Source organism: Rhincodon typus, chromosome 19, assembly GCF_021869965.1.
Source record: "Rhincodon typus isolate 14 chromosome 19, sRhiTyp1.1, whole genome shotgun sequence".
NCBI lineage: Eukaryota > Metazoa > Chordata > Chondrichthyes > Orectolobiformes > Rhincodontidae > Rhincodon > Rhincodon typus.
Window position 1 is genome coordinate 14633529 of NC_063350.1, and position 21472 is coordinate 14655000.

Sequence of the window (21472 nt, forward strand, 5' to 3'; positions counted from 1 at the left end):
GATCAGTGCAATAATTCTGGCAATACAGGAAGGCGAATGCATTGGCTGCTGACTGGGCAAAGATCACGTGAACTAAGTGAAACAAGCTGATGAGTTTTGTTGATATATTTCCTGTTTTCTGTTTTCCCCAGTAGCAAGCCGAGTACTTTAAATTTTGAAAGCTGTTTGGCTCAGCTTTAGTATGTAGTACTTTGTCTAATCTTCAAGAAGATCAAGGTAGAAAAAAGACTTTTTTTTTTAAAAGAAGAAATATTACTTTTAGCTAACTAGGTTGTACTTAGGTTTTTTATCAGAATGCCAGCAACGTCTTGGCAATTTGCCCACTTTCAGCGTTCTCATTGGTTAAAGGTAAGCATCAGTTTTTTTTGTGTAATATCTGTTCACTGTTTATGCTGACTTCCTCTACATAAAAAGCATATTACTGGAAGTGCTGTGTTAGTGACTATGCTTCTCGGGTGTGTGGGTGCAATTATTTCAGTTTTGCTTGCCAAAGATTATTTTTAGACATTCTCAAGATTAAAAGTTTTTTTTGCTTGAAGCAGCGTTGGTATCTGTATTCATTCTGAAATAAATATGTACATTTGTTACAAGGGTACATGTGATCATAAAGGGAAAAATCTATAATTTTCAGCAGTGGTACTATGTTGCATATTTGAGAAATATTTATCCATGTGACTAGTGACACATCCATCTGTTGACATTTTATTGCATGTACAGTTGTCTTAAGTTAATTTTACTTAAGTTAATGTCATGTCCAGCATATTCTTGTATCTGTTGATAACGGTATCTGTTAAATCAAGGTATTCATTTAATTGATCAGCAAAGTTTGAACAGGCTAGAAAATAGTGTCAAACTTCTGAAATATGCAAAGTAGATGCATGAGTCTGAATAGATGCTGTGTGTAACCCTGAATAATGTGGTGGTGTCTGAAAGATCCTTTCTCATCCTTATCTCTTTATCAACATAATGTTTGGATTTTGACTAGAATATATTTGAGAGTACATTAGTAAATTCAAGTCTGGTTTTCAACAGAACTCAGTGTACGGGAGATGGTACTAAATGGAGTTGGGAGGTTTCACCACAGTTAACTGCCACCTTTTTAAAGAAAAGTGTATAGCTGCAAGTCTAACCTCAGTATAAGAACAGAGAAGCACTTTATTTTATAAAGGAAAAAGCTTGGATAAAATGACAAAGAATTGCAGTGATTTTAAAGAAACAATTTTTGCTTTTCATAAATTGCTACTCCATTTTTCAAATCACTAGAATTGGAGCTGGTATAAATTGCAGTTTGTTCTTGATTATCTGGGTTAGAAGGAGGTAGTAACTATGGATTGTTGTGGTATCACAGCAACGAAAATATTTCCCCTCTCTCTTGCCCTTCCTGCTCATGACCTAATTCTACCTGGATTTATTCTGAATAAAATCTGTTATACTTCCTCCTCCATTTAACTAGCAAGCTGCCACTACCTTTGGAAGGTTAACACACTGAGCAGCTTTGTAGTACTGCAAATGTTTCTAAGCATAAAGTGAAAATTTGCTGAACTTAAGTGACAATCCTCTGCAGGCCACTCTGCAATGGACCCATGAATGATGCACAACACTTACTTAATTTAATGTTCTTCATTGACTTCCAGGCATCAACTTTGTCTTCACTTTTTGTGTAGCAACAATGAGCGTAATTTTAAGACTCAGGAATATGTTTTGACTTGACAAGTTCAAACTACCTGCTTCATACCACTACCAAGGATTAAAATTATTCGTATTGAGTGAAGAATTGAGAGATAAACCAACATTCTTCTGTTATGCGTATTGTCTCAATTTCTAACGTTTTAAAATTGTTGTGAGCTATTTTAAACATTTTTAAAAATAACTGTAGTCTTCATGTGATAACAACACCTACAGGATTGAACAAATGGAAAATGAGCCTTTTCTGATGAAGGGTCTAGGCCCGAAACATCAGCCTTTCTGCTCCTATGATGCTGCTTGGCCTGCTTGATTCATCCAGCCCTGCACCTTGTTGTCTCGGAAAATGAGCTATATAGTTTATCTTTGGCCACATGGAATGCAATGGGATCATATTGGTCTTTCATGATTTGTGTACCCTATTGCAGTTTGTGATCTTCCTTGGGCTGGACATCCATAGCTTTTGCAATAGATCAGTTCAAAAGACAAGATTTTGAGAATTTTAAGAAGAAATCTGAAGGTAGGCTACTGTATCACATTTTCAGAAGTGTCTCAAGTTACTTCATTGCCCTTTCCACTTGTGTCAGAACAAGTTGCTGTAATGAGGAAGAAAAGCAACAACACTGCAACATCACTTCTTACAGCCCTATTAGTTTTACCACTCACTGTTCATTTCTTTATCAGTTAAAGCAGATGCTTCCTCAAGTTGATGGAGAAAGCACGCAGTCTGCACATGCAGCTGCATTTGTTGTATAAGGGCATTTATAATCTATATGAATCATAGATATCTTTGAATGCAAATTGTACCATTGCAAATAAGAAGTTGTTACTAGATTCCTTGTTAGTGCCATAGTGGATATCAAACTTTCAGTACCTGAGATATCACACATTTAAAATCTGGGTTTTAATCTCCAAAGTAATTTGGAGTGGGGTTTGTCCTCTTTAATTTCTGATGTTGAGGCTAACATAGCACCAAGCTGATGAAATCCCAGGAATCTTTCACAAGCACCTAATAACCACCAGGGTCCAGCAATGGAATTTCACCAAGATAACATTCTGGGCAAAGTAGTTAGACCATAGTGCACACAGTTTGTTGGAAGGGATAAAGTACTGTGATAGCAGGTGCAGGGATATTTTCAAAAGAGCCTGGCATAGGACTTAGTGTATACACAAATCTTAATTTATATGATTTGACTAAATATCTGCTTAATATAATGTCTGTCAGGCATATCAGTAAAAGTCATCTTGAACCAGTATTTTTAGCTTTGATTTGAGTCCTCTCATTTGAAGTTTTAAGAATGTACAGTGTACAGTGTCTATTTTACATATCTAGGGTATCTGGAGCATTATTGGGCAAGTAATTTGCTATACTGACTTAATTATGACATGGGAGACCTGAACTATTTGGTGTTGGGTCTTAATCAAATACCCCTGCATTCATGGTAAGCTGTTGGCACAGTATGCAGTTAATCTACTGGACCGATCAAATTAATAGCAGTATTGCAGCACTTTTTTTGCAAACAGACTTTGGATTTGTTTCTCATGCTGAGAAAAGAAAGGAACTGCAGTCAGGACTCCCTGCATGTTTGGATGATGCAATTGTAGTAGTTATGGAGGAGGTCAGTTGTGAAAAGATGGTGCTCTTTCCTAGTGACAGGTGGTAGGTGTCTGGAAGAAGCACTGCTGAAATTTGGAGCGTGCCGCTGTTTGTGTTGGAAGAAGTTCAGTGAAGCAGCAAAGCTGCTCGGGTAATACTGTCATTCATACCCCACTGGTACATGTGTATTTAGTTCTGGTAATTGTTTTGGAGATTTATTTATTTCTGAAGTCCAAATTTTCTATCTGTGTCTGTAAAAATAACAGAAGATAACTGTGTGGATGGTGAAATTTTCTGGCTGTCTTTTTCTGTTAAGCCTTTACTGATGGTTTTCCAGTTTCTGCTAGTTAATGAAGCTAAGAGTACTCCAAACTGTGCTTGATAGGTTGATTGGCACCTATCCATAAGAAAACGATTACTATGCTCTATTGAAGCTGCTAATATGCTTATAGTTATTGAGAATTACAATTCCACCTTTCTTTATTATTACAGTTATATTAGATTAATCTCTGGTGTATCATTGGTAAGCCTATAGTTGGTACATTTTCATTAACTTGCATGTGACTTGAATTTTGTTTTCATTGTTGCAGGAGTAATCTCAATATTTTTTTTTTATTGTCTAATATGTTGGATGTTTCACTACACCAATCACCTGAAATTGGTAACAGAATTTTTAAATCTCACTTGGATGTTTAAGTATATGATCAATTGTTTTAATGAATTTGTCTGGCTTACTGATTTATTGACCATTTTAGATCTTCGGGTTGTTTTATCTTCCAGACATAGGAATGAATGATTTCTGTGGCAAAGATATAGTCTCACTGTTTAATGTAGAGGAGTTGTACATTGTCCTCCTATAATCTTAAAATTAGTGGTTTTCATCTTCATTGATGTTGTAGATTTGGGATTATCAAGTATAAAACTCTTCCTTTTGTGTTAGCAGTAATTTTTGATCAAAGAGCATGCCTTTAATTGTGACTTGTTTCAGGCCTCCTGATTGTTTATCACCACATCGTTTTGCCTGATTTCCATGAAAATTATTTCCAAAAAAAGGGGGCATTTTAAGTGCTCTAGAGTTTGTGTTCAAATAGAAAAACACTTCGCCACACTTTTTTTTCTCTTTTTTTTAAATCTAATACGCTGGTTTTATGAAAGATCGGATGGTTTTAACACAAGTGTTATATAGTACCAATTATAAATAAATCACACAATAGATAGAAGTTGAAAGTTACACTTGTCACAAGCCATTTTAATAATACTATTTGCTTGGCATTGTGCAGGCAGCATGTAACTATTCTGTTCTCTTTAGAACTTTTACAGTTTATTACATTATAAGATTACTTGTTTGCTTGTTTTCTAACTGGATTTACAGCCTTTACTTGAGAGAACTTGTTGCTTATTTACATAATCACAACACTTTAATTCAAATAAAGATAAAGATGTTCCCCAAAGCGTTGAAACAATGAAACATGTAGCTAGGGTATGAGAAATTGGGACAGGTGAGTAAATGCTTGGTTGCAACAAATGTGTTTGAGTTTTTTAAAAAAGATGGAGAGGCAGAAAGGTTTATGAAGATGTGATCACGGTTCATGATATGTTATTATTTGGCAACATGGTTTTTAACATTATAGCTTTAATTTTGATTTTATTTTTCTTTATTGTGTGAGTCAAGAAGGGAAGGGATTGGTTTCAATTTTGAGTTATGACACTGGTATCTGGGTGCCTAGAAATATGTTTGTGCACTTAAGCTTTAAAATATCTTGACGTGAATAGCTCATTGCTTTAGAAAAATTATGCTGTTGCAAAACAACAAAGTACCCTATGAAATAGACAAATGGAGACAATGGGCAGAATCTTATGGGTCTGAACAACCGGGGCAATGGTAGGATTTGTGGCACAATTGGCTAAGAAGTCTGGTGAGGCTGGTCGCAATGCAGTAACATCTTGAACCATTATTTATGAAAAGCATAAAAGATGTGGAGTGTTTCTTGCTAGGCAGTGACAGATTGGCAGTTAGGAGGATTATTGTTTGTTAAACACCTTGTTGATGGCCCAACTCACTTTGTTAATAGATCGTAAGAACTGCAGATGCTGGAGTCAGAGATAGCAGTGTGGAGCTGGAGGAACGCAGCAGGCCAGGCAGCATCAGAGGAGCAGGAAAGTTGACATTTCGGGTCGGGACCCTTCAAAAGAACCTGAAGAAGTGTCCTGACCTGAAATGTCAACTTTCCTGCTCCTCTGTTGCTGCCTGGCCTGCTGTGTTCCTCCAACTCCACACTCTGTTATCTCACCTCACTAATAATCAGCTTTCTATCTTGCCAAACTGGTTACCTAAAGGGCAGGGAAATGTGACATGGAAGTTGTGATACTTGGCTGACTCAACTTGTTGCTTACTCCAAATGACCTCCAGATCACATTCAATCTAACAGCTCGAAGCATGATCCAGGGGCTCCAGCTGCATGCAGCCTTTGTCCATAGACATTGGCATCTGTCAACATATCACAACCACCTTAGCATCTCTGTGACTGTCAGACCGCTTAAACAAACACATTGCAGGTAATCTTCCCTTGAATTAATTTGTCTTCTGTTTGGACCTCCAAGGTCCCTGTGTGGCAGCAACTTCTGAAACCCAAAGTCAGTACTGGGAATGGCATGGGCATGCCGATTGGTATTGAAAGGCTACATCAGGGACACTTTGCAAGCAGGAGCAAGACTCCAGCTCAAGGATTGTGCCTGCCGCATCTCAACTTGCTTGATGTCTTAGTGCTCACTTACTTTGCACTTACTTGTATGCTGGCAGCAACTGTACCTTGCCTTACCATGCCATGCCTATTAGTTTGTTGCTGCCTCAGTCAGATCCAAATGGTATAACTGCCATCTTGAAGTGATCGTTTGCACACACCAGACAGCTTCTCAATGTAGAGCTGTCTGGGGAGGTGGAGCCAGAATTCTGGATGAACAGCACACAGAGCAGCTATATCAGTACTGCTTACAGCATGCGCCAGCTACCTGCACAGCAAACACCTTTTGTCAATCAGTTTGCCATGTCGGACACTTGTGGGGGCTAGTCCTCAGCCCGGTGAAGTGGGCAGCCACTGTCACTCAGGTGGCTCCAGCTCCCACATAGTCCAGGGACTTCCCCACGATTAGTCGTCCATTTGAGCTGTTCAAAGTCTGACCCAGTACAGTCTGGGGAGTTTTCAGCAGTCATTCCTGTGAACCAGTACTTGCACTCTTTTGAGGAGGAAGACCAGAATGCCGGTGGGGGAGGAAGCTGTTGTGGCCCATGATGGAACCCAGCTGCATCAGGTGCTACAAGCCAGACAGACACTCATTGACACCTACTTTCGGTGATTGAGAGCTGGGTGCAGCAAACAATCATGGACAGTAAGAGATTAATTAATTGTGATTCAAAAACAGTAGACCAAATTGACGGATGTGCAGGTGAACCCCTGTCTGATATGAAACGTTTGTTTTGTGCCTTGAATGCAGGTGAGACGGGCAGGTGTAGCTTTTCCTGCGGTTGCAGGGAAAGGTGCTGGGTGTGGTGGGATTAGTGGAGAGTGTGGAGCAGATAAGGGAGTCACGGAGAGAGCGGTCCCTACGAAAGGCAGATAGGGGTGGGGAGGGAAATATCTCTTTGGTTGTGAGGTCGGATTGTAGGTGGCGAAAGTGACGAGAATGGGAAGTTGGTGGGGTGATATGCGAGGACACAGGGGATTCTGTCTTTATTTTTGTTGGGTGAGACGGTGTGAGAGCAGAAGTGCAGGAAATGCAAGAGATGCAGTTGAGGGCATTTTCAATCACTGGAGGGGGGTGATATTACAGTCCTTGAAATTGGAGGACATCTGGGATATTTGGGAGTGGAACGCCCCATCTTGGGAGCAGACGCGGCAGAGGCAGAGGAATTAGCAGTATGGGATTGCGTTTTTGCAGGAGGTGGGTGAGAGGAGGTGTAGCCCAGGTAGCTGAGGGAGTCGGTGGGCTTGAAATAGACATTGGTTTCGAGGTGGTCACCAGAGATGGAGATGGAGAGGTCCAGGAAGGAAAGGGAGGTGTCAGAGATGGTCCAGGTGAATTTGAGGTTGGGGTGAAAGGTGTCAGTAAAGTTGAGCACGAGGCAGCGCCGAAATAGTCATTGATGTAGTGGAGGAAGAGGTGCGGGATAGTGCCAGTGTAACAGCGGATAAATTAATGAGAGTGTTCCACATCTCCTATGATGAGGCAGACATACCTTGGGCCCATGCGGGTACCCGTGGCCAGTGAGTATTGAGGACAAGGTAACGCTGACTTAGAGGGGGTGTTCATGTGGAATGTAGCGACAAATAGGTCAAGTGTGTGGCATGGTAGCCAAACTGCGAGTCTGGTAAGAGAATGGGGTTGTCAGAAGTAAATGTGGTAAGTGTGAGGCAGTGTCTGCCACACCAGCTATGTGGTGTGTCCTTCTGGCTGCTGTGCTGTGATGTTGCCAGTGAAGTGTAATGACTGAATGCCAGCAGTTGTCCAGGTGCACAGAGGCCTTTGAAAGATATCACAGGCATAAGGGGTCTATTGATGGATGTCTTGTAAACTTCTACTGCACTCTCCCTAGTATATTCATACCCTTCTTAAAGTGTAATATCCAGAATTATGCACTGTGTTGCACCTTAGGGCTAATGAGCGTCCTGTGCAAGGTCAGCCTAACCTTCCTGGGTCTGTACTTTTCCTCCTAAGCCTAGAATTCTGGATGCTTTTTAAACAGTTCTCTCCAATTGTCCTCCAAGCTTTAATTACTTAAGCACATATACAACTACTAATGCACGCTTCAGAACAGTACCTTTTTTATTTTACACTGGCTCCCCATGTTCTTTGTACCAAAATGGATCACCACACACTTCTCTATGTTGAACTTATCTGCCATAAATTCGCCCATCCAAGAACTTGTCAATGTATTTCCTCCAGTGTCAAATGACACCACCTGTAAACTGGAGGAGCAGCACCTCATGTTCTGCCTTGGGAGCCTACAGCCTGATGGCCTAAATTGGAATTCACCAGTTTTAAAATCTCCCCATCCCATGTCCAACCCTCCCTCTCATCCCCACCTCCTTGACCTGACGCAACCTGTCCATGTTCTCTCCCACCTTTCTGCCCCACCCATCCCACTGACCAATCCCCTCCACTCCTCCACCTGTACTCGCCTATCACCATCCCACCTACTTTCCCCAGCCCCACCCCTTTTTTTTTATTTCTGAGCTCCCTTCCCCCTCCCTATTTCTGAAGAAGGGTCCCAACCCGGAACATCAACTTTTCTGCTCCTCTGATGCTGTCTGGCCTGCTGTCTTCCTCCAGCTCCACACTGTTGTCTCTGACTCCAGCATCGCAGTTCTCGCTATCTCTACATGTATCTTTGAAGTTCTGCTCTGTCCTTTCCACACTTTACCGTTATCTCAAGTTTTGTGTCATTGATAATCTTTGAAATAATTTTGGTGCGTAGGGATCAAAATCATTTTCGAAATCAGGAAAAGTGTGTCTCAATTCTGACCCCTGGGGAACTCCTCCAGAAACCACATGACTGTCCAGAAAATACCCATTAATTATGACTGTATTTTCTATCCCTCAGCTAATTTTGAATTCAAGTTGTTACTGTCCCTTTTTATCCCATGACCTGCAATTTTACCCTAAGTCTGTGTGTGGTACTGTGTCAAATTCCTTTGCAAGTCCACACACACCACACAACAGATTTGTTGTCATCAAATCTCTCGGTTGCCTCTTCAAAAATCTACAGTAAGTTAGTCAGACACTTTTTTTTTAAAAACAAATGCATGCTGACTCTTTAATTTTTCAAAGGTCAGAAATTCACTAAGATTTAGTTAAAAATGGAAGAAAAACTTGAGGGAAAAAAAACCATTAAAGCGTAATAGAAAGGGTCGAGAATTAAAGAGCAATGGCAAGAGATGAGAACTAAATGATAAATGGAAATTGAGATGGAATTAAAAAAGCTTAAAATGGCAAATGAGGAGAAAGAAAAAAGGGAATGGAATTTGAAAGGCCAAACTCAAAGACGAAAAAAAATCAAACAAACTTGGCTTGAGAAAAATCTAAGAATAAAGGAAAAAGAGGAGAAAGTAGTTTAGCAAATCATTCAGAATGTGATGAGGGATTTGGTTTGGAAGCATGGAAAGTAGGAGCAGGAGTAGGCCAATTGGCCCTTTGAATCTTCTCTGCCATTCAGTATCATTATGGCTGATCATCCAAGTCAGTGCCCTGTTCCCATTTTCTCCCCTTGATCCCTGATAACTATATCTAACTCTTTCTTGAAAACATTCAATGCTTTGACCTGAACCACGTTGTGAATTCCACAGGCTCACTACCTTTATGGGTGAAGAAATTTTGTTTCACCTCAGTCCTAAATGGCCCACCGTTTAATTCTTTCTTGACAGGAAAGCTTTATTTTGTGCCTTAATTTACAGACAGTGGAGTTGAAAGATATTTTTCTTCATTTGAAAGGATAGCTGTAAATTTGGTGGTCAAAATATGATTTGATCTTTGTTACATAGTGCTGACCATTTAATCAGAAGAATATTCTGCAGATAAATTAAACTATTAAAAGAGCAATACTCAGTGTTTCCGAGGCTTATCAATTAAAATTTAGGACCATAAAAAAGAATCCTGATCAGACATTTGTACAATTTGAAAGAAAAGAAGAAACGCTGTAGTTTCAGGGGTTACAATTCCTGAAGGTACAGAAGAAATTGACAGTGCAAGAACATTCATGATTATGGAAGAATTCCAACATTGTATTTAGCTATGATTTCTCAAAAGAGTAACATGGAGAAATGGTCATATGATAATCACAAAGAAATTGAAAGAATAGAATATCTGGGATTGGAAATGCTCTTTGTTATAGGAAATAAATGAAAGGATGCCCAAATAATGAAGGAGAAATGCTTGAACTTAAAAATGATATCACAGAGATACCATTGGCTGAGATTGTTTTGCTTAGAAGAGAGGAGGCTGACAGGTGACTATAAGATAATGAGGAGCTTGGATAGATTGGACTTGGACATTTCTCCTTGTGGAGACACCAGTTACCAGGGAGCACAAACTTAAGGTGGTAGGTAAAAGAATTAGAAGGGGCACCAAACCAAGGGGTGGTAGGTGTCTGGAATTCACCGCCCTATTTGGCTGAGGCAGAAACCGTCAGCTCGTTGAAGAGGAATCTGGATCTGCTTGTGAAGTGTTGTGACCTGTAGGACTGTGGACTAGATGGTGTAAAGTGTGATTACGTTGGGGGCAGCTCCCTTAATTCATCGACTGCAGCGATGAAGAGCTGAATTGCTTCTTTCTGTGCTGCAATTTTTCTATGCTGCTTTGGGAGAATTATTCTAACAATAAAAATGCCAAAGGATCCTCAGAAAACATTGTATTTAGGAAACAGAATGGCCATGGGACAAGTGGAGTATGTTGCCTCAGAACCTAATAGAAACAGAGAAATTGCTGAGCCATTGGGGAAAAGAAAACTCTTCCTCGATTATTGATGAGGAGAATCAGAGCCACTGGATAATCAGAATATTTTACTTGAAAGGGAATAGTTTCGTTTGACTTCTCGTCAAGGAGGCAAACCAATAAAGGTACTGAAAGATGCTGGAACAAGTTAGCTGCACGTGCTGGCTGATGATGTAATTTGTCTTCCAGAGGAATTAGTAAATGGAATAAATATTAATTGGAGGTATACCCAGCTTACAACAGGTACCATTATGTAGAGTAGGATTAAAGAGTCACTTAGCAAGTGGAGAAGTTGCATTTGCAGTATTAAAACAAAATCCTTGTAGAAGGAATGGATGCCACATTGGGGAATGACCTGTATGGTTCAAAAATATTTGTCTCACTGTGGCTTTTGGAGGGTCATTAAAAGAAAATGACAAGCTGTAAGAGTAACATCCTTGATAGTAGGAACTGCAGATGCTGGAGAATCCGAGACAACAAGGTGCAGAGCTGGATGAACACAGCAGGCCAAACAGCATCATAGGAGCAGGAAGGCTGACGTTTTGGGCCTAGACCCTTCATCCAGCTCTGCACTTTGTTGTCTCAGAGTAACATCCTTGATTGTTTCCTGACACTGTTGTGACTGTTGGTGCCCCCTCTTGTCTAATTCAATGAATAAGGGCGATGGCATGGAAATTCAGTAACTTGACACTGTTTTCGAAAACCTAAACAGAAAGGACAAAAGTAGAGAGACTGAGGTTGACATGTTTATACCATACAGTGTGGAGCTGGAAGAACACAGCAGGCCAGGCAGCATCAGTGGAGCAGGAAAGTTGACGTTTCGGGTCAGGACCCTTCTTCAGAAAGATCTCCAGCGTTGGCAGTTCTTAGCATCTCCATGTTTAGACCATTTTTTTTTTAATGGAAATGCAACAGAGAGATCCTGAGTTGAGAGAGCAGTATCAAACAGGTTACTCAGAAATTGAATCTGAGCCAATACCTCAATATTAGTATTTGAAAGGCAACATGTGAATGTGGAAATGGAGACCACCTCAAATGCAGTTAGTGGGAGATAGGCAGTAATCCATTTCGAGTGGCTTATAATGTTTCAATGGCAGGTCACTTGGGTATAAGGAAACCACTAGTTAATATAAGAGAAAATATTTTCTGGCCAAGATTACATAAAGATGCGGTGAAATTTTGTACTGTACCTAACAAGTTCTGTGCAATCCACAACCCTTCATTAAAATTGCACCTTTGATTCTGATATCATATTTTGAAGAACAGATTAGCCAGGTCATAATAAGTTTTCTAGGACCCTCTATGTGAAACCAGAGTGAGAATTGCTTCATTTCTTTGTTAACAATAGTGAATGTTTTGTCAAGGTTACCCAATGATGTGCTTTTGGGGAAAAATATAGCAAAAATGATATTTGAGAAGTTAGTTCAATTGTTTACAAGTTATAGATGACCTAAAGCAATATGACCAGATGGAGGTTCAGATTTTATGTCACAAATGTTAAGAGAAATAATAAATGGCTTAGGTATAAAACAATTCACATCTTCAGGTAGCATTCACAATATCAAACATTGTAAAGATGTAAAACTAGAATCAGCAGGGATTTGAGGAAAATTCTTGGTTACAGTTATACCTAAAAGTGAATTTGCCAAAGTAAAAGTGACTTATGCCACATTTCTTGGATCTAGCAAAGGAAAAATAAAGGCTATCGTGGAACTTCCCATGCCTAAGACAAAAACATTGAATTTTGCAATATGTTGGCCTGAGTGGATTTTATTGGAAGGTCATTCTGAATTTCAGTGCAGTAGTAGCTTCTCTAGCAAGTTTATTAAAGAAAGGCAAAAGGTTGAATAGATTAAAGAATGTGTCTGTCTGCCTTTTGACAATTTGAAGGCTATGCAAGCCATCAAGTCGGTGTCTCCTTCTTTATTCACCCACACTGCTCTGATGTTTTATAAAGGATCCCTTTCCTTGTGAACACCTTTTCCCAGACCTAACTAAACTGGTGTTTCAAATGAAGTAATTTTAAGCGGGCTTTTATTTTGGGGGGGCAAAAAACAGTGAGTTTATAAATTACTAAATGTGAGAATAATTGGCATTAGAGCCAGAGTAGAAGAAAAGAGGTGAGTACAAAAGGATTTAAAGAAAATTAGAAACAGATATATGGATCAGTCTCTGAATTGTTTACGAAGATCAGATGATCGCAGCTCGTCAATCGAGGTTTCCTGTAGCGATGGCATTGCTAGTTCAGCAGTCGCTTTCATAATCCTTGTTTATGCAGATTCTGCCATTGAGATTCTGTAGTTGAGATTCTTTTCGGCCATGATTTGAATTTCAGCATTCAGGATGACCGAGCACATTTTGTTAGTCTGTTTCCTTTTGTCTGGCTGATAGCTGGATGAGTTCTTGTACTTGAGTAAATGAGTGTCTTTACCTGCAACACAGTGGTGACAAAGGGACAGATCTTCAACTGATCTTCATAGTACTCTAACACTTTGAACCCAGGCTAGTACACATGAAACCATTCATTCCCACTCGCGTGCTCCAGAGGATTTGAAACTGCTGTCCTTGTATATTCTTCAAAGGAATTAACACAAAATATGGCTGCGGTATGGGACGGAGTCCACAGGGGTGCTTTGTTGTTGAGCAGAGGGTCATCAGTACCTTGTTTTTATAGTCCTAAAATCATAGTCCTGTGTTTCGACTTGCGTTTTCTCATTTGGAGGGTGGTTGTTTGAAGTTCCCCTCACATCTGTTGAATTGACATCATTTGAAACACAAAGTTACTTGGGTGTGGGAAAAGGTATCCACAAGGGGAGGAATAATTTATAAAACACCAGAGCAGGGTAGATGAATAAAGAAGGGAAGACCAGTGTGACACAGGTGTGACATTGTGTTGGCCTGTTTCTTAAGCAACCATGTAACTTGCATCCATAGCCATTTTTGGCTGTGGCAGCACTCTTTTTTTTGATATTTTAAGTCAAATTCATCCACAATATATCGGATTGTAAGGATGCCATGAATATATGTGCTGTCTGAAAAAAATCTGTGGTATATTACTAGCACAAAATTGTCTAGAACATGTCCAAATTTTTTAAACACTCATCGAAGTAAATGCCCAAGCTTCGGGAGCTTGATTGATCTATGGAAGAGAAAACTGATAGAAAGTCTTGGGTAATCAAGAATTGGTGAATCTGTACACATTATAATTATTAATAACAATGTTCAACTGTCTTGAATGAAGAATGGAGACTTGGCTAAAAATGTGAAGAAATTATTTGGTATGTTTTTGTGGTACTTTTTTTTTCTTTATTCACTCACAGGATGAGGGTGGTGCTGGCTAGGCCAGCGTTTACTGCTCATCCCTAATTGCCCAGAGAGCAGTTCAGTCAACCACATTGTTGTGGGCCTGGAGTTGCATGTAGGCCAGACCAGGTAAGGATGGCAATTGCCTTCCCTAAAGGACATTCGTGAGCCTGATTGTTTTTCTCAACAATCAACAAGGGATTCATGGTCATCACTAGATTCTTAATTCCAGATATTTATTGAATTCAAATTCCACTATTTGCCATGGCAGGATTCAAACCCAGGTCCCCAGAATATTATCTGGACCATTACCTCCCCTTGAGGGTAAAGAATTGGGACATGGTTGTTTAAATTTTTTTGCTGAATTCTCATTTCTTCTTTGTTCTACTCTGACTGTAAATTCACAATAATACTCAACACAGTATGGCCTTCGTTTTTCTAGACCTGCAGCATGAGATAGTAATGATTCAAGTTCTTTTTCGAATGCATTAAAAGGATCACTGAGAAAGTCAAGTCATTAAGCAGTAATGTGGGTAAATGTCAATGTTTTGTTTGTCTGTGTTTGACAAAATGATTGAACGCACTACTAGATTTTCACACCTGGTACTTGGACAAGTGAGTTTGAGAAGATGGCAAGAATAAGGAAAAAGGTGGACTGCTATTCATTGCCAATTTCGTTGTTCAATGTAATTTGAGAGCAGCATTACATCTTTGAAGTAAATAATCAAAACAAACGTAAGCCCCTATGCTTGTTTTGCTATTTATTTGCCTGAACTCAGTTTACCTGCTGTTGACTAATTTTCCTTCACACCCTTACCAAAGAAGTATCTATCCATTTCAGTTGTTAAAATGTTTGACATACATCTATAACCATTAATGGAAGCATTCAAGCATTTTCTCTACCCTTTTGAGGACATGCTTCCTGCATTTGGTTTAACTCCTAAATGGCTCGGCTGTAATAAGATCATGAGATAACACAGTGTGGAGTTGAAGGAACACAGCGGGCCAAGCAGCATCCAGAGGAGCAAGAAAGTTAACGTTTCTGGTCAGGACCTTTCTTCAGAAATGGGAACAGGGAAGGGAGCTCAGAAGTAAATGGAGACGAGGGGTGGGGCTGGGGAAGGTAGGTGGGATGGTGATAGGTGAGTGCAGGTATGGAGTGGTGGGGATTGGTCAGTGGGTTCAGTGGGGCGGATAGGTGGGAGAGAAGATGGATAGGTTGTTTCAAGTCATCGAGGTGGGGATGAGAGGGAGGGTTGGACATGGTATGAGGCCAGGGGTGGGGAGATTTTAAAACTGGTGAAATCCATGTTTAGGCCGTCGGGCTGTAGGCTCCCGAGGCGTAATATGAAGTGCTGCTCCTCCAGTTTCTCCGGTGATCAAAAATGCCCTCAACCACATCTCTTGCATTTTCCGTACCTCTCACCTCACATCCCCTACCCCCAACAAAAATAAAGACAGAATCCCCCTTGTCCTCACACATATCACCCCACCAACCTCCGCATCCAACGTATCATTCTCCGCCACTTCCACCTCCAATCCGGCCCCACAACCAAAAAGGTATTTCCCTCTCCACCCTATCTGCCTTTCATCGGGACTGCTGTCTCCGTGACTCCCTCGTCCACTCCACAGTAACCCCGTCACCCCCGGCACGTTTCCCTGCAACCACAGGAAGTGCTACGCCTGCCCCTACACCTCCCCCCCCACCCCCTCCATTCAAGGCACAAAACAAACCTTCCACATTAGACAGTAGTTCGCCTGCACATCCATCAACTTGGTCTACTGCATCTGCTGCTCTCGATGTGACCCCCTGTACATCGGTGAGACCAAGCGGAGGCTCGGAGATCGTTTTGAAGAGCATCTGCTCAAAACGACAACAGCTTCCGGTCATGAACCATTTTAACTCCTCTCACTTCCTGGATGATATGTCCATCCTGGGCATCCTCCAGCATCACAATGACGCCACCCACAAACTGGAGGAGCAGCACCTCATATTCTGCCTTGGGAGCCTACAGCCTGATGGCCTAAACATGGATTTCACCTGTTTTCAAATCTCCCCGCCCCCTGGCCTCATCCCATAACCAATCCTTCTTCTCCTCCCCGCATCCTTGACCTGACACAACCTGTCCATCTTCTCCCACCTATTCACCATTCCCACCTCACTGCCTACATGCACTCACCTATCACCATCCCACCGACCTTCCCCAGCTCCACCCCTCCTTCTCTATTTATTTCTGAGCTCCCTTCCCCTATCCCCATTTCTAAAGAAGGGTCCTGACCCAAAACGTCAACTTCCCAGCTCCTCTGATGTTGCGTGGCCTGTTGTGTTCCTCCAGCTCCACACTGTGATCACTGACTCCAGCATCTGCAGTTCTTACTACCTCTATAATAAGATCATGTCCTCTTTTACAGGACTCTTCCTCCCCCATCAGAGGAAATACCTTCTATTTATCTTTATCAAATCTGGCAGCCTGAAATGCTTGAATTAAATTATCCCTGAACTTTCTGAACACTCAGATATGGAAGCTTTATGTATGTAACCTGTCCTTTAAGACCTGATGTCAGATTGAATCTGCATTCTGCGCCTTCCAATAACATTCTGTTTTGTGGTTTGCATTTTTCACGCTGGTTTTGGCCAAGACTGTATGAAGTATCACTTCCTCACTTGTGAATTCTTATCGTCTTGGGATAAAGGCAAACATTCCACTCACCTTTCTGATTACTTTCTGTACCTGTGCACTAGCTTTTACTGATTTTTGTGTGCAACTGTTTAATTGCTCCATTCCTCCTAGACTCTTGCCATTATGAATTTATTCTGATTTGTTCTACCTTTGAATGAAGGATGGCAGTGTGCCGAATGAGGTAGTTCTTGCGTGAAGGAGTCGAATTTTGCTGATTGCAGCAACACATTATGTCTTCACATGTTCCTTCATGCTTTGCTGTGAATTTAACAGGTATTGAAGATGCTCTGTACTGTTACAAAGGCATTATCTATTTTATTCAGTTGACATGACCCCATCCTGAAATGCCAACTCAGCAAATTAATCCTAATTTGCCACTGTGCCCTGTGAATATTTGGGCTCTTGGTGCATGGAAAACAAAACAGATAAATCCTTTTTGGAATGGAATTGTAACAGGACAAGACAGGGGTAAATACTAGAAAGATGTTCCCAATGACTTGGAAATCCATAACCGGAGGTCACAGTCTAAAGGTGTAGGTAGGACCTTTGAACTGACATAAGGAGTAGGTTTTTCACTGAGTGGTGATCCTGTGGAATTTTCTGCCATAGAAAACAGTTGAGGCCAAAATGTTGAATATTTTCAAGGAGTTAGGTAAAGTTCTTGGGGCTAAAATGATCGTTTGGTATGGTGAGGAAGTGGCAGCAGGGTACTAAGTTAGATGATCAGCATAATTGTACTAATTAGTGGAGTGGGCTCAAAGGGCTGAGTGATATACTCCTGTTGCTTTTATGTTTCTGTGTTCCATGTTTTTGGAAAACTTAAGGCAACAGTGATTTTTCTGATGAGTGAAAAAGCTACAGAGATTTTAACTAGAATTTTCTTGTTTGAAAGTTAGAATTAGGTTTTGTTGTCACATGTACTCAAGTAAAGGGATACATGAGTACTGTGAAAACTGTAGAAAGTCGCCATTTCTGGTGCCATCTTAGGTACAAAGGTGCCTAGGTACAAAACCTTCGATATAAATTAGAAAAATAAAGAAATAAAGTTAAAAGTTCGACATTTACAGTCGTTCTAAAGCAGAGAAAAAGAGTGGGGGAGAAAGAAACGGATGGAGCAGATGAGTCCATGCTGGGCGTCACCTCGAGGTAGGTGGGGGGGACCCTCACTGGGTGTCGCCTTGAGGCCAGGTTATGGAGGGTGGGGGACCCTGGCTGAGTGTCGCCTTGAGGCCAGGGGATTGGGGGGGGTACCCTGGCTGGGTGTCACCTTGACGCTGGGGGCGTGGGGGTGTCCTTTGCTGGGTGTCACCTCGAGGCCTGTTGCTTGTGACAAATACAGTATTCCTACTTGCTCATAGTCTTGTGTTTTGAAGCAAGTCTCATTACTCATTGGCTAATGTGCTACAAATTGAGCCCCCTCTGCCCGGAATCATCACCAATCTGAAAATTGATTAAACCACCGAATTGCCTAGTTTTTAACCTGAATGACTCGGGTTAAAAGAATATGCAATTATTTTTTGTCATTAACAAGACAAGCAGTTTTTCTCACATGGCAAGAAAAGAAACCTGAATTGCTAAATTGTAATTCTGTAACTTAATCTCTACCCCTTTTAAAATTCCCATTCACAACCTCAAAGACTTGCACATTGAGATGCGATAAGAGGGAAATATTGTCATTGAAACACAGCACTGCCACTAGTTCAGATTCCAGGTGTCAATGAGTTGTTTTTCTTGAGTTCCTTTTGACTCTTTCAAGAGGACATGAAATTATGGATATACCGATTCTCTATATTGCGTTCAGTGGTTGAAGATTTGCCTTTTCATTGTCTCTCGACGTGTCTTTTTCTCCCCTTTTCTTTTCGACAAGGAACTTTGCAGTTTTTTTAAAAACAAGGAAATGGTGAATGAGAACAGCTACTGGAAGATTTTGTTACTACTCCACGCAGGAGGGCAAGAGAAGGATTCGGGTGCTTTATCTTTGCAGGCTAGCTGTTTCTTCTCTATCATGCACATTACAGGGCTGTAGCCATTTTCCCAGCAGCCAGTCAGGTGTTGGGTACGACGGTCAGAACTTCTGAGCAAAGAACAATGGTCAGTAGAAAAAGCAATCAAAAGACTAATTTTTGTGCACACATGGAGTTGCAGTACCCAGCATTCTTCCCTTCTGCTTGAATAAGGCAGCATTGCAAATAAAACTGACAGAGATGCGGTTGTTCACTTTTAAAACTGACAAGTTATTCCACGGTTTCCTTAGTTTAAAGCAGTATCTTTTCCCATTTATGTTTAGTTTACAGCCAAAAAATTAAGATGGTGTTTATACGAAACCTATGATGTGCATTTACTGCTCAACTGTGTCTCATTTATCCCAGCTAAGTTACTGTAAAAACATTAATAGATGTTCCTTTTGCGTGTATTGATTTGCTTGAAACTGTGGCTCCACCCATCAAATTGAAGCTGTTTACTCATTTCCTGTAGATCTGCCAAACAAAATGGTGTATAAGTTCACAATGGTTTATGATCACTTGGCTGAAAATTTACAGCAGGAATATTTCATGCTTTTAACTGATCTCTTGCACTGATGGAGAAATAATTGTTGCGAAAGTTAAGATTGAAGGTCTTTTTTTAAAATATGTGCATTAGTAAAATCTTCAAATTTTCTCCTAACTTTGAAAGCATGTCTTAGTGATCCCATTGAAATTGGGAAGCTGTCAGATGTAGCACTCTTGTTACTGTATTTACTCTTGTGTAAACTAGATCAAATTTAAATAAGAAACTAGTTTCAAGAGTTCGATTTATAAAGGATTAAATGTGTTGAATTTCAAGTGAAGTTTTCTGTTCCTGAATTAAAACTGAAATGAACACCTTTACCTTCATTTTGTTATCTTTTCAGTACTTGCAAGATTTGACAGTGATTTGTGGGGATAATATCCAGCAATGTAAAATAATTCCTCAGCAGTAATGTAATTAGAAGTACACCACCTTTTTGTGCTAAACATAGATTGTTCAGTGACAAGGAGCAAGCATGGACAGCCATGGTATGAAGTTATGATTCACAAGTTGTTAAGAAGAGTAGAAGTGAAGATGGTGGATTGAACTCTCATTTCAATTTTTCATTCAGATACTTCTGTTGAAATGATGTTTCCTTCAATGTTGTTGCATCACATGCACGGATAACAAGCTTGTTGGCCATTTTTGCTCAATTTTGCAACAAAATGTTTAATGTCTCTTCTTGCTTTATAGATATGACACGTGATGATTGATTGCACTATTAGAAGAAATTGCAGCATCATCCAGGAGTTTACAGATTGAAGCTGAGGTAATTTGTGAATAATACTTCTGATAATTTGGGGCAATGCTCCTTACTGGTGAGCAACTTAAAAATAATGGGGTTTTCTGAACAATTAGAGGCTCTCCTTCAAACATTTTAGAGAGACGATTGGTGTTTCCTGAGAGCAAAATGGAGAACTGCAGACTTTAGAGATCTGAAACAAAAGCAGAAACTGCTAGTCAAACTCAGCATGTGCGGGGAGAAAGCAAAGTTAATGTTTCAAGTCCAGTGACCCTTCATCAGAACTGACTTGCTGAATTTGGCCAGCAATTTCAATTTTTATTGTGTTTCCTTAGAGCAGTTTATCCATATAACTAGAATTCAATTCGTACTATCGCACTTGTAAAGTTTATCACATTTAGCCCAAATGTTTTTTCAAATAATAATTGGGTTTGTTTGCATCATTCACCTAGTGCTATTTTTGTAATTTGGTTGGAACTGATGTACAGTTTTGGCTGGGAAAATGGCTCAAATTAGGAGTTTTGTTGGTCTAAGATAGTTTTGGTCTTCCCAATATGTAATTCACCTATCTTCTTTGGTTTCCACCACAACTCTGTTTGCTATCTACTTTCCTCTTTGTTGACTGGCCAAGGCTGAAACAAACTGTTTGCAAATTTAGCTTTCACTTTGACTCTGAGATGAGCATCTGACGGGGCGGGAGAAGACAATAGGGGGCATAGACTGAGGATTATAGCCAGACCATTCAGTGACACCACCATTCTGTATACCACCATTCAGTGAGACCATGGTTGATCTGATAATCCTCACCTCCCAACCCTTAGTTCCATTATTGATTATCTCCGCCTTGTATATACATACTGATCCAACGTTTGATAACACTCTGCAGTAAAGAATTCTGCAAACTCACAACCTACTGAAGAAATTCTCCTCATCTGTAATAAGTGGATGACTAGTACTCTTAGATTATACCTTCAGATCCTAGATCCTGCCACAAGAGGGAACAAACATTCTGCATTTACCCTGTCAAACCCTATAAGAATCTTGTATGCTTCAGTACCGTCTCCTCTCATTTTTTTTAAACTGTATTGAGTAAAGGACCTAGCTATTCAACCTCTCCTCATAAAACAGTCCCTCCATACCTTGAATTGACCTAGTGAACCCTTTCTTGACTGCCTCCGATGTCAGAATATAGCTTCTTAGATTAGGGGATGAAAACAGTTCATATAATATTCTTGGTGTAGCCTGACTAGTGCTTTGTATAGTTTTAACAAGATTTTGTTACTTTTATACTTAGGCCTTTATTTCAAAGGTAACAATGTTACATTTGCCTTCTCTATAACATGCATACCTTAGATGCTGATCTGATGAAGGATCTAGGCCTGAAACGTCAGCCTTCCTGCTCCTATGATGCTGCTTGGCCTGCTGTGTTCATCC

At 40.4% G+C, this 21472-nt stretch overlaps 1 protein-coding gene across 1 annotated transcript in view; it reads left to right on the forward strand.

The window, feature by feature from the left end:
* The first annotated feature begins 276 nt into the window (after positions 1–276).
* ncoa3 (nuclear receptor coactivator 3) overlaps positions 277–21472 on the forward strand; it is an 80449-nt gene continuing 59253 nt past the window's right edge. Inside the window, exons 1-2 of the mRNA XM_048608542.1 lie at positions 277–348; positions 19990–20065. The gene's annotated coding sequence lies outside the window, so the exon portion shown is untranslated. The remainder of the gene's footprint in view (positions 349–19989; positions 20066–21472) is intronic.